Here is a 14796-nt window from a genome sequence, read left to right as displayed (position 1 = left end):
ATTCCTCCCATGCGTCATCCGCTTCTTCCTCCGCCCGCTGCCCCTCCTCGCCCTCCTCCTCGCCCATCGCCTCCGCCCAGTCCCCCACTGGGGTTTCCGAGTCCTCTTCTCCATCTCCCCTCCCCTCCTGCCCCCCCCCTCCCCCTCCAGTGGTGGTGGTGCTCCCTCCTCCACAGCTCCCCCTCCCCTCACCCTTCCCCGGGGGGTCGTGGTTCCTCCACCTCCCCTTTCCCTTCCCCTCCGTGCTCCCGGCCCGCTTCCCGTCCGGCCGCCTCCTCCGCCGCCTCCTCTGCCTGTCCACTCCGACATGCCCGCACCCTGCTAGCATAGGACTCTGGGCAGGTCCTATACAAATGCCCTCTGCTGCCGCACAGGTTGCAAAGGGCCGGCTGCCCGCACTCCTCCACCGTGTGGTCCGGCGCCCTGCACCTGTAACAAACGCGTGCCACGCACGCTGCCGCCAGGTGCCCCCCTCCCCCCACACCTCCTACACATAGGAATAGGTTTTACCCTTTTAACTGGCACAAAAACTGACACCTTTATTCAAGGCATCATGTTTGCAATAACCACAACACAAGCAGCCAGTTAAAAGGGTAAAACCTATTCCTATATCTTGTTACTGGCAAAGGAGGTCTCATAATGTAAACCTCCTGCACAGTTTGGGCTGCCCCGCATAGACAACATAGCCCCTGTTCCCCCCAATGTTCAATGCGCTCGGGACGTGCCTCAGTGCCTCCCCCCTCTGTCTTCAGACGCACACCCTCCATTGTCTGGCCCCCGTCCATATCCCCGCCGCATCCAGCACCCTCTTGCAACCCGACAGCACCACACAATGCTGCCTCAGCCACACCTCCACGTCCTGATCGTACAACGCTTCATTATAAAGGAACACGGTCACAACCTTTGTCTCCAGGTCCGACAGTAACCGCGTCCTCATGGACGCCAGCGGCTTCTCCCCTGCCTTCTCCTCGAAACGGGCAAGGAAATTTTGCAGCTGAATGTTTGGAGTTGAAGCTCACATCAAACGCCCTCCCCCCCGGCAGAGCAATCAAGCAGTAGAGGTCCTCCGCCTCCACCCGTGGCATCCCAAGCACCACCGACCTCACGAAGGTCATCCCGTCCAGGGTCACCCCCTCTTCCACATCTTCCTTGAATTCGACTCGCACGCAGTTGTGCCTCCTGGCCTGCGTCAGGGTCAGGCCCGCCCCAGCTCCGCTGCGCCACCTCCCCGCTCCTCCGCCGGGCCTCCCCGCACCCACCGGGCCGGCGCCCGCGGTCTTCTCCCTCCACTGCCTCTCCCCCGGCCCCTGGGCTGCAGGCGCCTCTCCTGCCCCCTTCCTCCCCATTCTGGTCGGGGGCACTCCCTCCCCATCCTCCCGGCGCTCCCCCTCGTTCTCCTCCCCGCTCCTCCCTCCCCGCACTCTCTGGCCCATCCACCCCCTCCACTCCCTTCCCTCGTTGCGCCTCACCCAACGCCACCCCCGCACCGGACGGGCTCGCGCCGCTCCTCCTCCGGTTGCTCGCAGCACCCCGGGCGCCTTCCTTGGTCCGCGACGTGCGCCGCGACTCCGTCTCCGTCCCCGCCATCTCCGCGTGCCCGCTGCGGCGGGGTCACTCCTCCCGCGGCGGACCGTGGGTCCCCCCACCCTCCGGCAGCAAGGCCACCCCAGACCACCCGGCCTGGGGCCCTCGCACACCCCGGGGTGGCTGGAGAACCCACGGGACACCGACGAGCCGCAGTGGTGGTGCTTCAGGAAGAAGAGGAGCAGGAGCGCGTTTCGCTGGTAATTACATCCAGCAATCATCGGGCAATTCGCCGGAATGGTGAAGCCCTCTCCACTTGCTCCCGGTCTTAAATAGAGCAGCAGCAGCAGGGTGACGTCATCATTCAACTCATTCAGGTGCAGTGATTTGAAGCGGAGGAGGGGGCGGGGGGTATTGTAATTATATAATCGATTGGTAATCAGTCAATGGTTATGATTAGTAATGAGTTGTAGATTTGTAATTAGTTGTAATGTGTGTTATTGTGATTATATGCTACGTTAGTAATCCGTTAATTAGTATGTGTTTCCCCTATAAGGAATTGTAATGTGTATTATTTAATAATACGCTTCCAGGCCGCACTAAGCCTGTAGCTGTCAGAGCGATTAAAGTTATTTCTATTTCTCTGAAATTTAAATGGATTCTCTAATTAGTCTTTGCCAGCAATAATTAGTTTTACACAACACTTCAACGTTATCAAAATCAATTGAGTGTCCTTGTTGGCAAGCATGTTCTGCCACTGCCGACAGTTGTGTTTGAGATCATTTAATATTTATTTGGTGTTCTTTTAGTCTCACGCTGATGTTACGTCCCGTCTGTCCAATATAATTACAATACCTCCCCCCTCTCCGCCTCAAATCACTGCACCTGAATGAGTTAAATGATGATGTCACCCTACTGCTGCTCTATTTAAGACTGGGAGCAAGTGGAGAGGGCTTTGTCATTCTGGCGAATTGCCCGATGATGCTGGATGTAATTACCAGCGAAACGTCACGGTACTACTGAAAACGTGTAAATGTTGTGGATTCACTCTTCAACACACCGGTGGGCTAAAAGTAGTGAAGTATCTTGTCTTCGGTAAACGTGACACTTTTTTTACTGTTTGGCCGTGTCGGGTGGTGGAGGGTTACGACAACATTTATAAATAACGCGATCTAACCCAAAAACCTTTATTGTGAATGACAGTATAGCCTACATGCGGTGTGAGTGGACTGGTGGCCACGGGAGGTAATGACAGGGGAGTCAGCTGTGAGTGTGAAGGGACTGGTGGCTACGGGAGGTAATGACAAGTGAGTCAGCTGTGAGTGCGATGGGACTGGTGGCCATGGGAGGTAATGACAGGGGAGTCAGCCTACAGTGTGAGTGGACTGGTGGCCATGGGAGGTAATGCCAGGGGAGTCAACTGTGAGTGCGACGGGACTGGTGGCCACGGGAGGTAGTGACAGGGGAGTCAGCTGTGAGTGCGAAGGGACTGGTGACTACGGGAGGTAATGACAAGGGAGTCAGCTGTGAGTGCAAAGAGACTGGTGGCCACGGGAGGTATTGACAGGGGAGTCAGCTGTGAGTGCGAAGGGACTGGTGGCCACGGGAGATATTGACAGGGGAGTCAGCTGTGAGTGCGAAGGGACTGGTGGCCACGGGAGGTAATGACAGGGGGAGTCAGCTGTGAGTGCGAAGGGACTGGTGGCCATGGGAGGTAATGACCGGGGAGTCAGCTGTGAGTGCGAAGGGACTGGTGGCCACGGGCGGTAATGACAGGGGAGTCAGCTGTGAGTGCGAAGGGACTGGTGGCCCTGGGAGGTAATGACCGGGGGAGTCAGCTGTGAGTGTGAAGGGACTGGTGGCCACGGGAGGTAATGACAGGGGGAGTCAGCTGTGAGTGCGAAGGGACTGGTGGCCCTGGGAGGTAATGACCGGCGGAGTCAGCTGTGAGTGTGAAGGGACTGGTGGCCACGGGAGGTAATGACAGGGGAGTCAGCCTGCAGTGCGAATGGACTAGTGGCCACGGGACGTAATGACCGGGGAGTCAGCTGTGAGTGCGAAGGGACTGGTGGCCACGGGAAGTAATGACAGGGGAGTCAGCCTGCAGTGCCAATGGATTAGTGGCCACGGGAGGCAATGACAGAGGAGTCAGCTGTGAGTGCGAAGGGACTGGTGGCCACGGGAGGTAATGACAGGGGGAATCAGCTGTGAGTGTGAAGGGACTAGTGACTACGGGAGGTAATGACAAGGGAGTCAGCTGTGAGTGCAAAGGGACTGCTGGCCACGGGAGGTAATGACCGAGGGAGTCAGCTGTGAGTGCGAAGGGACTGGTGGCCACGGGAGATATTGACAGGGGAGTCAGCTGTGAGTGTGAAGGGACTGGTGGCCACGGGAGGTAATGACAGGGGGAGTCAGCTGTGAGTGCGAAGGGACTGGTGGCCATGGGAGATAATGACAGGGGGAGTCAGCTGTGAGTGCGAAGGGACTGGTGGCCACGGGCGGTAATGACAGGGGGAGTCAGCTGTGAGTGCGAAGGGACTGGTGGCCACGGGAGGTAATGACAGGGGGAGTCAGCTGTGAGTGCGAAGGGACTGGTGGCCCCGGGAGGTAATGACCGGGGGAGTCAGCTGTGAGTGTGAAGGGACTGGTGGCCACGGGAGGTAATGACAGGGGAGTCAGCCTGCAGTGCCAATGGACTGGTGGCCACGGGAGGTAATGAAATGACAGGGGAGTCAGCCTGCAGTGCGAATGGACTAGTGGCCACGGGAGGTAGTGACCGGGGGAGTCAGCTGTGAGTGCGAAGGGACTGGTGGCCACGGGAGGTAATGACAGGGGGAGTCAGCTGTGAGTGCGAAGGGACTGGTGGCTACGGGAATGCTCGAGAAGGGAGCGTGGTCATGTGACGGAAGAGGACGGTGGAGTCTGCTGGTGGAGCGAGCGTCCAGAGTCAGCGAGAAGGTTCGGGAAGGGGGGCGTGGCCTCGGTCGGTATAAAAGGGGGTGATGTACGGGAGACTCGGGGCTGCTGCAGTGGTGGTGTCTTCAATAAAGTGGCGTCTCAAGAGAAGTGTCAAGTCGTCATTACACATACAATACACCAACATACCTACATAATACAACATGCACACATACAAACACACCTCACACAAAATGCACCGTACAAAACACAAAATTCTCACAGCGTACGCAATTCATACAACATACATAATACAAAAAAAAACATAAGATATTCGAACACGCAGACACTATACAAACATGCAACAAAATACAAACGCACAGACAACATACAAAATACTCTTTGGTTGTATTGGGTAAAGTCACGTAGGTAAAAAATAAAATAACAAAAAATCACGACGTTTTGGCCACAACACAAGCAGCCTTCATCAGGTGAAGGGACGAGACTGTCTGGAGGACAGCGCTGGAGTGGAAGAAGCCACGCTCAGATCACGACCTTTAAGCTGTGTGAGAAGAAAACAAAGCGCCTTGACAAAGGAATTAGCATAGAATTTAGCATTGAAATGGCTCATTGAAATAGCTAAGTTAAAGTATACATATCCGCAGAGGTACCCCTTGACAAAGGAATTAGCATCGAATTTAGCATTGAAATAGCTGAGTGATTAGCTTGTAACTGGTCACAGAAATAGCTATGTTAAAGTTAGAGCGTATACATTCACCGAGGCACCTAGTACTCATCAAACAGGAGAATTTAGCGAAACACAACCACGCTCAGACATCGGACCTGTGTGACGTGTGAGTCCCGCCAAGTCCGGAGGCTGTACCTCCTTAGGTATCAAGGAGGTTAGCGATAGACGTGTGAGTCCCACCAAGTCCGGAGGTTGTACCTCATACTCTTTGGTTCTATTCGGTAAAGTCACGTAGGTGAAAATAAAATAACAAAAAATCACGACGTTTCGGCCACAACACAAGCGGCCTTCATCAGGTGAAGGGACGAGACTGTCTAGAGGACAGCGCTGGAGTGAGAGAAGCCACGCTCAGATCGCGATCTTTAAGCTGTGTGAGAAGAAAACAAAGCGCCTTGACAAAGGAATAAGCATAGAATTTAGCATTGAAATGGCTCATTGAAATTGCTAAGTTAAAGCATACACATCCGCAGAGGCACCCCTTGACAAAGGGATTAGCATAGAATTTAGCATCGAAATAGCTAAGTTAAAGTATACACATCCGCAGAGGCACCCCTTGACAAAGGGATTAGCATAGAATTTAGCGTTGAAATAGCTGAGTGATTAGCTTGCGACTGGTCACAGAAATAGCTATGTTAAAGTCAGAGCATATACATTCACCAAGGCACCTAGTACAAATCAAACAGGAGAATTTAGCATTGAAATAACTAGGCGAATTTAGCATTGAAATAGCTGAGTGATTAGCTTGTGACTGGTCACAGAAATATCTATGTTAAAGTCAGAGCATACACATTCACCGAGGCACCTAGTACTCATCAAACAGGAGAATTTAGCATTGAAATAACTAGGCGAATTTAGCATTGAAATAGCTGAGTGATTAGCTTGTGACTGGTCGCAGAAATAGCTATGTTAAAGTCAGAGCATACACATTCACCGAGGCACCTAGTACAAATCAAACAGGAGAATTTAGCATTGAAATAACTAGGCGAATTTAGCATTGAAATAGCTGAGTGATTAGCTTGTGACTGGTCACAGAAATAGCTATGTTGAAGTCAGAGCATACGCATTCACCGAGGCACCTAGTACAAATCCATAGAACCAAAGAGTATGGATCCTAGCAGTCACGAAAGCTTTAAATCTAGAACATACAACATACGAAGCAAACACACGTCCTCCTAAACACGAGTCCTGAGACTCGAGCCGAGCCGAGCGCAGTAGTCGTTAGCAGCAGTAGCAGTTGTGATAGTGATGATGATGCTGATGATGACTATTATTAGATCGAAGACATGGACGATAACTGGAACAAACACGAATGCAGTTTGCCGATAACGGTTTATTCCACTTAACCAAAAAGGGAGGCGATTATCGGGGGAGCGCTTGCAAAAATACACAAAGAGGCAAAGGTCCCCCGTGCAGCCTGTAACAGACTGTAGGGGCAAGTGCTGTTAGCGAGCACCTATGAAGGCTGGAACGGCACACGAGAGGGTGGGTGGCCAACGCCACGCCCGACCGCCTTTGTCTCCCCAGTGGCGATGTTTACTACACAACAGCGCCAGGTTACTCACTTGAGGCTGAGTCGACCTAGGGGAGGCCCACGACCGGTTCAGATAATCGTCACTGGTGTTGGCCGTGAGCGGGAATCGAACCCGGGTCGCCGGGTTCGTAGCGCAGCTTAGCGCTATCCGCTACACTACCGCTCCCTACTAACACATGCACACAGACACACACACAGAGACACACACAGAGACACACAGACACGCACACAGAGACACGCACACAGAGACACACACGCACACAGAGACATGCACACAGAGACACGCACACAGAGACACGCACACAGACACACACACAGACACACAGACACACACACAGACACACACACAGTGACACACACACACAGACACACACACAGACACACACACAGAGACACACACACAGACACACACACAGTGACACACACACAGTGAGACACACACAGAGACACACACACAGACACACACACACAGAGACACACACACACAGACACAGACACACACACACAGACACACACACAGAGACACACACAGAGACACACACACAGACACACACATAGAGACACACACACAGAGACACACACACAGACACACACACAGAGACAACAACAACCGCCATTCGCCACTAAGTGGCGGTGACGTCACCACAACGCTTGTGCCAGGCTATGTGCACCCTGAGGCCACGTGAAGTGTCGAATGCCCGCTGGCAGGAGGTCACGGGGCAGACCCAGGTGCCACGGGTCGACTGACTGAGATGACTGGCTGATGCACCACCTGTGCCCCCTACTGTGCCAACCCGCTGTGCTTTAGCCACCCGGCGCTCCGCTCGTTGTTGTGAGCGTCGCTCCTCCGCCCTCCGTTGTTGTTGGAGGGCGACTACCTCCAACTGCCCAGTAGCATCCTTCACCAGCCTCCTCCACAGAGGCCGATCTTGACACCGCTGGTACCAGTCATCGGCAAGTCCACTAAGCTCCACGTCCTCCTGTACCACATCACTCCATCTCTTCTCTAGCCCGTGCCGCGCATGCTTTGACCCCTCAATCCGGCCGAACAAAAACTGTTTCGGCATGCGGTGGCTGGGCATACGGGCTACATGACCCAGCCATCGCAGCCTTGCCCGCCGGAGGAGCTCACCGATGGGACCTTGCCCAGATCTTTCAAGGATTTGTGAGCTCCTCACACAATCCAGTCTGGTTAAACCCAGGATGGATCGTAGGCAGGCCAGCCTAAATGTTTCTAACCGGCGAAGATGTTCCATTAGGGGGGTCCACGTTTCGCAAGCGTAGAGAAGGGAGGGAATGACCGTGGCCGAGAAGACCTGAAGATTAGTGCGGAGCGACAGACCAGGTAGCTTCCACACAGCGTTACGCAACCGATGAAAAGATAATGCCGCTCGACTGATTCGGAGTGAGACCTCTGCTGTTAAACTGGAGCCAGTCATAAGCACACTGCCCAGGTACGGGAAACTCTCCACTCTCTCCACAACTGCCCCATCACCAATTGGGAGTTGTGTGGGTGGAGTGTCCGATGGTACAAAATACTCAGGCAGGTGCTTAGTTTTGGTGGGGCTGATGGTAAGGCCCCACCTCTTAGTGGCACGCTCCAGTCTCAGCAGCAGCGTCTCCAACTCCTCCTCTGACTGAGCAGCTATTACTAAATCATCAGCATACATAACGTGGTTGAGCAATAGGGAGCCATCCCTTGACCGCACCCGGGCATCGATCAGCCTCCTATTATATCTGTACCATATGGAGATTCCCCCGGTACAGCTATTGAAGGCTTCACGAACTACGTGGTCAAAATAGATGTTAAATGATGTGGGAGCCAGAGGACATCCCTGTCGCACCCCAAGGTGTACAGGGAATGGCTCTGACTCCCGGCCACGTAGTTTTACCCGGGCCCGCTCACCATCATGAAGGTCCTTAATGATCGTGAGCAGAGGGTCAGGTACTCCAAAAGCACGAAGAACGACCCAGAGCCCAGGCCTACTGATGGTATCATAGGCCTTGACCAGGTCAATAAAGCAGAGATGTAGGTCTTGTTGGAATTCCCTACACCTCTGCTGTAGCAGACGGACAGAAAATATGGCATCTGTGCAGGACCGCCCTATCCTGAAACCGCATTGGGGCTCCGCAAGCCTCTCCTCAGCGTGCCTGGCAAGGCGATGCTGAATAATCCTTGCCAGGACCTTTCCCGGCACACTGAGGAGGGAGATGCCCCTGTAGTTGTTACAGTCTGTGCGGTCCCCCTTCTTAAAAAGGGGGACCACCAGGGCATCCTTCCAATCCTGCGGAACCCGTCCAGTGGTCCAGACTGTTGTTATGATGTCATATAGGGCAGTCTGTGCACAAACGCCACCCTCCCTCAGCATTTCGCTTGGGAGATCATCTCTGCCCGCTGCCTTTCCTGGTCTCAGACTCCGGATCGCCTTCAGTACTTCCTCAACAGATGGCACCTCAGCCAGCCACTCACAGGGGGTGACTTCTTCCAATATTTGAGGCACCGCAGCCTCAGCAGGGTCATCCTCACTTTGTGCCACGATGTTTTCCTGGCTGAGGGATTTTTCCTCCCCCAGGACCTCACATAAATGCTCAGCAAATCACAGAGACACACACACAAACAGACACACACACACAGACACACACACACAGAGACACACACAGAGACACACACAGACACACACACAGACACACAGACACACACACACACAGACACACACAGACACAGACACACACAGACACAGACACACACAGACACACACAGTGACACACACAGACACACGCACACACAGACACGCGCGCGAATACCCGACGGGGTGCAAAATCAGAACGATTTAGACCGACACGTAGTGCTTGGGGGTATAAATGATGGGCACGCGCAGATTGCAGGGATTCCGGGTTGATGGGGATCACAGATTTTAGTTGTCTAAACCTTCTCCGGCGATACAAAAGAAACACAGGAGGTGGTTAAGATGTTCAAACACCGAGGCATCACCAAGGAACGCGTTGAGCACACCACGGTGCTTTTTGGTTAACAACATGCAAAGAAACGTGCTCCACTCATTGTTTTTTTCCCCCCGGTAAAGTCCACGTATGTAGAAATACAAATAAAATTATTACATTAAAACAAAAAAAAACACAATCGCGACGTTTCGATCACAACGCAAGCGATCTTCACCAGGTGTCAGGAACAAATCACGGAGGTAAATAACAACGCAAAAAAAGATGAGAGGCGAGAATTCAACAACAAACCTGGAAAAAAACATTTACGTGAAGCCACAACCGGTCAGGCCAACGACGCAGTTAGACACTTCCTGGCGGACCACGGATTTCAGAAGAGTGTTAACTTTCGCGTTCAACTTCTGGATTGCAAAAAAAAAACCCAGCATAGACAGAGTGAAAATACGAGGTGCACGGTGTCAGTAGGAAAGACGGACAGAGATGGCAAGGAGAGAGAGAGAGAGAGGGATGAACAGAAGCTTAAATATGAAATAAGGTTGGGGGGGTGGAGAGGGGCCAGAAAGAGAGTGGTAGCTCATCTTACGTTAGCTCAAAAACAGAAAATCTTGCGTATACACAAAAGCGGCGGGGGGTGGGAACAGATTTGGGGTGCACATTTAGGACAGAAATGCAACGGTAACTTCCCCCGTACAAGTGTGTTGACAAGGTAATTAAAAGCTTTTCGTGACTGCATAAAATTACTCATTGATTTTTTTTCGGGTAAAAGTAACGTATGTAGAAATACAATAAAATTACGTTAAAACAAGACATTAATTTTATTGTATTTCTACACGCGTGACTTTAAATCTGTCTATCAATCTGTCTGTCTGACTGACTCCGTCAGTATCCCTCTGTCGGACTCTTTGACGATACAAATAACCAGACAATTCATCTCCCTCCTTACATCTTTCCCTCCACGTAAAAATTAAAGAATTATCTTTGTTTTCTTCACTTTACACATCCCATCAGCCGCACGGCGTTCCTCTTGGGAGTCATCCTTTTCGGGCAGCATTGGTTCAACACGCGGAAAAAAAAACACTCTGGGATGGTTTCCGCATTCCAGTGGCTCATCAGCAGCAGAGCCAGGTTCTGCTTGATTCAACGCTGGTGGAACTGCCCCAGAAGTTTATAGGCAAGAGCCGGTTTTGACATGCGGTGTCTCATCAGCAGGGTGAGTCAGGCTCTGCTTGAACCAACGCTGGTCAACTACCCAGATGTTCATATTGAAGGACCGGTTTTGACATGCAGTGTCTCATCAGCAGGGTGAGTCAGGCCCGGCTTGAACCAACGCTGGTCAACTACCCAGATGTTTATATTGAAGGACGGGTTTTGACATGCAGTGTCTCATCAGCAGGGTGAGTCAGGCCCGGCTTGAACCAACGCTGGTCAACTACCCAGATGTTTATATTGAAGGACGGGTTTTGACATGCAGTGTCTCATCAGCAGGGTGAGTCAGGCCCGGCTTGAACCAACGCTGGTCAACTACCCTGATGTTTATATTGAAGGACCGGTTTTGACATGCAGTGTCTCATCAGCAGGGTGAGTCAGGCCCGGCTTGAACCAACGCTGGTCAACTACCCAGATGTTTATATTGAAGGACGGGTTTTGACATGCAGTGTCTCATCAGCAGGGTGAGTCAGGCCCGGCTTGAACCAACGCTGGTCAACTACTCAGATGTTTATATTGAAGGACCGGTTTTGACATGCAGTGTCTCATCAGCAGGGTGAGTCAGGCCCGGCTTGAACCAACGCTGGTCAACTGCCCAGATGTTTATATTGAAGGACCGGTTTTGACATGCAGTGTCTCATCAGCAGGGTGAGTCAGGCCCAGCTTGAACCAACGCCGGTCAACTACCCAGATGTTTATATTGAAGGACCGGTTTTGACATGCGGTGTCTCATCAGCAGGGTGAGTCAGGCCCGGCTTGAACCAACGCTGGTCAACTGCCCAGTGTTTATTGGCAACAGCTGTTTCCCAAACACCACGTGGCCACAGGCAGTGAAGCCAGCATTGGCTGCTTTGGCTCCAGTTAATCAGACATCCGTGTGGTGGTGGTGGTTGATGCGTGGTGGTGGTGGTGGTTCAGACGTGGTGGTGGTGGATGCATGGTGGTGGTGGTGGTGGATGCGTGGTGGTAGTGGTGGTTGCGTGGTGGTGGATGCGTGGTGGTGGTGGTGGTTGAGGCGTGGTGGTGGTAGTGGTGGTTGAGGCGTGGTGGTGGTGGATGCGTGGGGGTGGTGGATGCGTGGTGGTTGAGGCGTGGTGGTGGTAGTGGTGGTTGATGCGTGGTGGTGGTGGTAGTGGTGGTGGTGGTAGTGGTGGCTGTTGCGTGGTGGTGGTGATGGTTCCAGTTAATCAGACATCCGTGTGGTGGTGGTTGTTGCGTGGTGGTGGTGGTTGCGTGGTGGTGGTGGATGCGTGGTGGTGGATGCGTGGTGGTGGTGGTGGTTGCGTGGTGGTGGTGGTGGATGCGTGGTGGTGGTTGATGCGTGGTGGTGGTGGATCCGTGGTGGTGGTTCACCCAGGGTCTATCCACTGCCGGTTGAAGACCTCCCCCCCAAGCCTCCATCATCACCCAGGGTCTATCCACTGCTGGATGAAGGTCCTTCACACCGGCCATCAACCACCTCTCACGACCCTGCCGCGCGACCAAACAATCCACCCCCAGCTGCTGCTATGATCCCCCTACATAACGGGGGCAGAAATCACAACAATCCGATGAGCTATAAAGCTCTTTTTCACAGATAGATCGTCTTCTGCAGCGGTCCCCAAACCTTTTTGGCACCAGGCGGTTTCGTGACAATTTTTTCACGGACCGGGGGGTGGGGGGCGGGTTCATCATTGAGTCTTTCCCCCCCTTCCCCCCTTTTCAAAGAAGCTCTCCACCGACGTTTTTTTGTTGTTGTTTTAAACTCATTCTGGCTACCAGGGGTTATCTCTAGATCCCTCGCATGCGCAGTTTATGGGAGGTTTGGCGCTTCCTACTACGTACGACAGGAAGCGGAGGAGCTCAGGCGGTGAAGCGGGCGATGGGGAGCGACCTGTCGATGATGATGAAGCTTCGCTTTAAAGCTTTCGTGACTGCAGTGATTCATATTGGTCCGATTCAACATATTACATGAAATCCGTGATCTGGTTCCGTCTGTGAAAGATGTGATTCCGGACGTACAGTACCCTGGCGTCTACAAACTAAGTTGCCTCTGTGGTAGTCGTTACATTGGAGACACCAAACGCCATGTCTCGGACCGCATTCGTGAACACAAAGCAGACCTAAAACACGGTAGGACCAACACCTCGGCCGTGGCAGATCACTGGTATAATTCAGTAGGCTCACATGACATTGACTTCTCCAAGACAAAGGTCCTTTGCAAGCCATCTGGCTACCATGAGAGATTCGTTCATGAGGCTATCCACATATACAAACACAGAGACAATTTCAACCAAGAAGATGGATTCTGGCTTAGCAATCATTGGACGGATTTGATCAACCATTTCGGGTCTTAATTGATTGTTCACGCTTACGGTGGCTTTCAGACCGCATCCATTATTTTCGTCTCCCCCCTTCTATTTTCCGAACATAAATGGACTCGTCCATCTGAATAACTTTCCAAATCGCTCTCCGTGGTGCTAACGTAAAAAAAAACCCGCCACTTTTTCAAATTTTCTTGCTGTGGTTTTCACACCTGATGATGATTGCTTGTGTTGCAGTCGAAACGTCGTGATAATTTTATTGGTTTATATATTTTATTATTTTATTGTTTCCCTTCTGCGTGACTTTACCGAAAGAACCAAGAATAAGTGGGGGTTAGACGGGCAGAACCAATAGGGAAAGGGGTTGAGGTGTGGGGCGGGGGTGTTAGATGGGCGGAACCAATAGGGAAAGAGGTTGGGGGGGGTTAGATGGGCGTAACCAATATAGAAAGAGGTGGGGGGGTTAGATGGGCGGAACCAATAGGGAAAGAGGTGGGGGGGGTTAGATGGGCGTAACCAATATAGAAAGAGGTGGGGGGGGGTTAGATGGGCGTAACCAATAGGGAAAGAGGTAGGGATGGGTTAGATGGGAGGAAACCAATAGGGAAAGAGATTGGGGTGGGTTCGATGAGCGGAACCATTAGGTAAACAGGTGGGGGGGGGGGGAAATGGGAGGAAACCAATTGGGAAAGCGGCAGGGGTGGTTTAGATTGGCGGAATCAATAGGGAAGGAGGTGGGGGGTGGGTTGAATGAGCGTAACCAATAGGGAAAGAGATGGGGGTGGGTTAGATGAGCGGAACCAATAGGAAAGGAGGTGGATGCGTGTGTGTGGGGGGGGAGTTAGATGGGTGGAACCAATAGAGAAAAAAGTGGGGGTGGCTTAGATGGCTCGAACCAATAAGGAAGAAGGTGGGCGGAGCAACCCGTTTCGATTTCACAGCACAGATCCGTAAAGCCCGCCACCCACCCCCACATCTCGCCCACCATCACCCTAAGCCGCCGCCCCCCCAAACCCTCCCGCCCCGCGTGACCGAGCAGAGCCAATCACGGACCTCCATCCCCCTCCCCACCCCCCCACTGCTATACCTATCCGCTGCACGGAATCTAAAAAGCTCCATCTTTCTCGCATTGACGTACGTTTGTGGCGAATGTAGTTAAGCGACACACAACAACACAGCAAAAGCAAACGCCACCACCCTCCCCCGCCAGAAATTTGTATTTTTTTTATTTGCTTAACCCCCAAAAAAAAATATATAGTGCGACAAGGAAACGAAATAGGGGGTTGTGTGTGTGTGTTTGTGTGCGCGCGCGCGTGTGCGTCTTTATAGAATCGCTTCGTAGAGCGGTGGTGGTGGTGGTGGTGCTGGTGGTCGGGCGTCCCCTAACGTATCGTGAGGTAAATAAAACACATTTTTTTTTTTAGTAAATTTTAATCAAACATTTTTTAAAACAAAAATGCCTTTGAAAAAAATGTATGTAACCGAGCTGTGTTTTCCACTGTTCGTTTAACGTCGCGATTGGCGCGCTAACTTGACGTTTTATCAAATGTTGTGTTGTTGTGTGTTGTGTGTGTGGGGGAGCGGTGGAGCGGTGGTGCAGCGGTTAGCGCTGCGCGCTGGGCTTCCCCTAG

General features: G+C 52.4%; 1 protein-coding gene across 3 annotated transcripts in view; it reads left to right on the top strand.

Annotated features, from left to right (window-relative positions):
- Positions 1–14228: 14228 nt before the first annotated feature.
- Positions 14229–14796, top strand: part of LOC116957174 (beta-arrestin-1-like) — a 98528-nt gene continuing 97960 nt past the window's right edge. For 2 of the 3 annotated variants that reach the window (XM_032979174.2, XM_032979171.2), the window contains exon 1: positions 14265–14562. The gene's annotated coding sequence lies outside the window, so the exon portion shown is untranslated. Of the gene's footprint in view, positions 14563–14796 lie in introns of all 3 variants that reach the window. The other variant, XM_032979172.2, reaches the window with a different exon arrangement.

Source organism: Petromyzon marinus, chromosome 70 (genome assembly GCF_048934315.1).
Source record: "Petromyzon marinus isolate PM22_M1 ecotype Great Lakes invasive population chromosome 70, UKy_Petmar_22M1.pri1.0, whole genome shotgun sequence".
Lineage (NCBI taxonomy): Eukaryota > Metazoa > Chordata > Hyperoartia > Petromyzontiformes > Petromyzontidae > Petromyzon > Petromyzon marinus.
The sequence above is the reverse complement of the archived record's forward strand: the minus strand, read 5'-3'. Positions and strand labels throughout refer to the sequence as shown.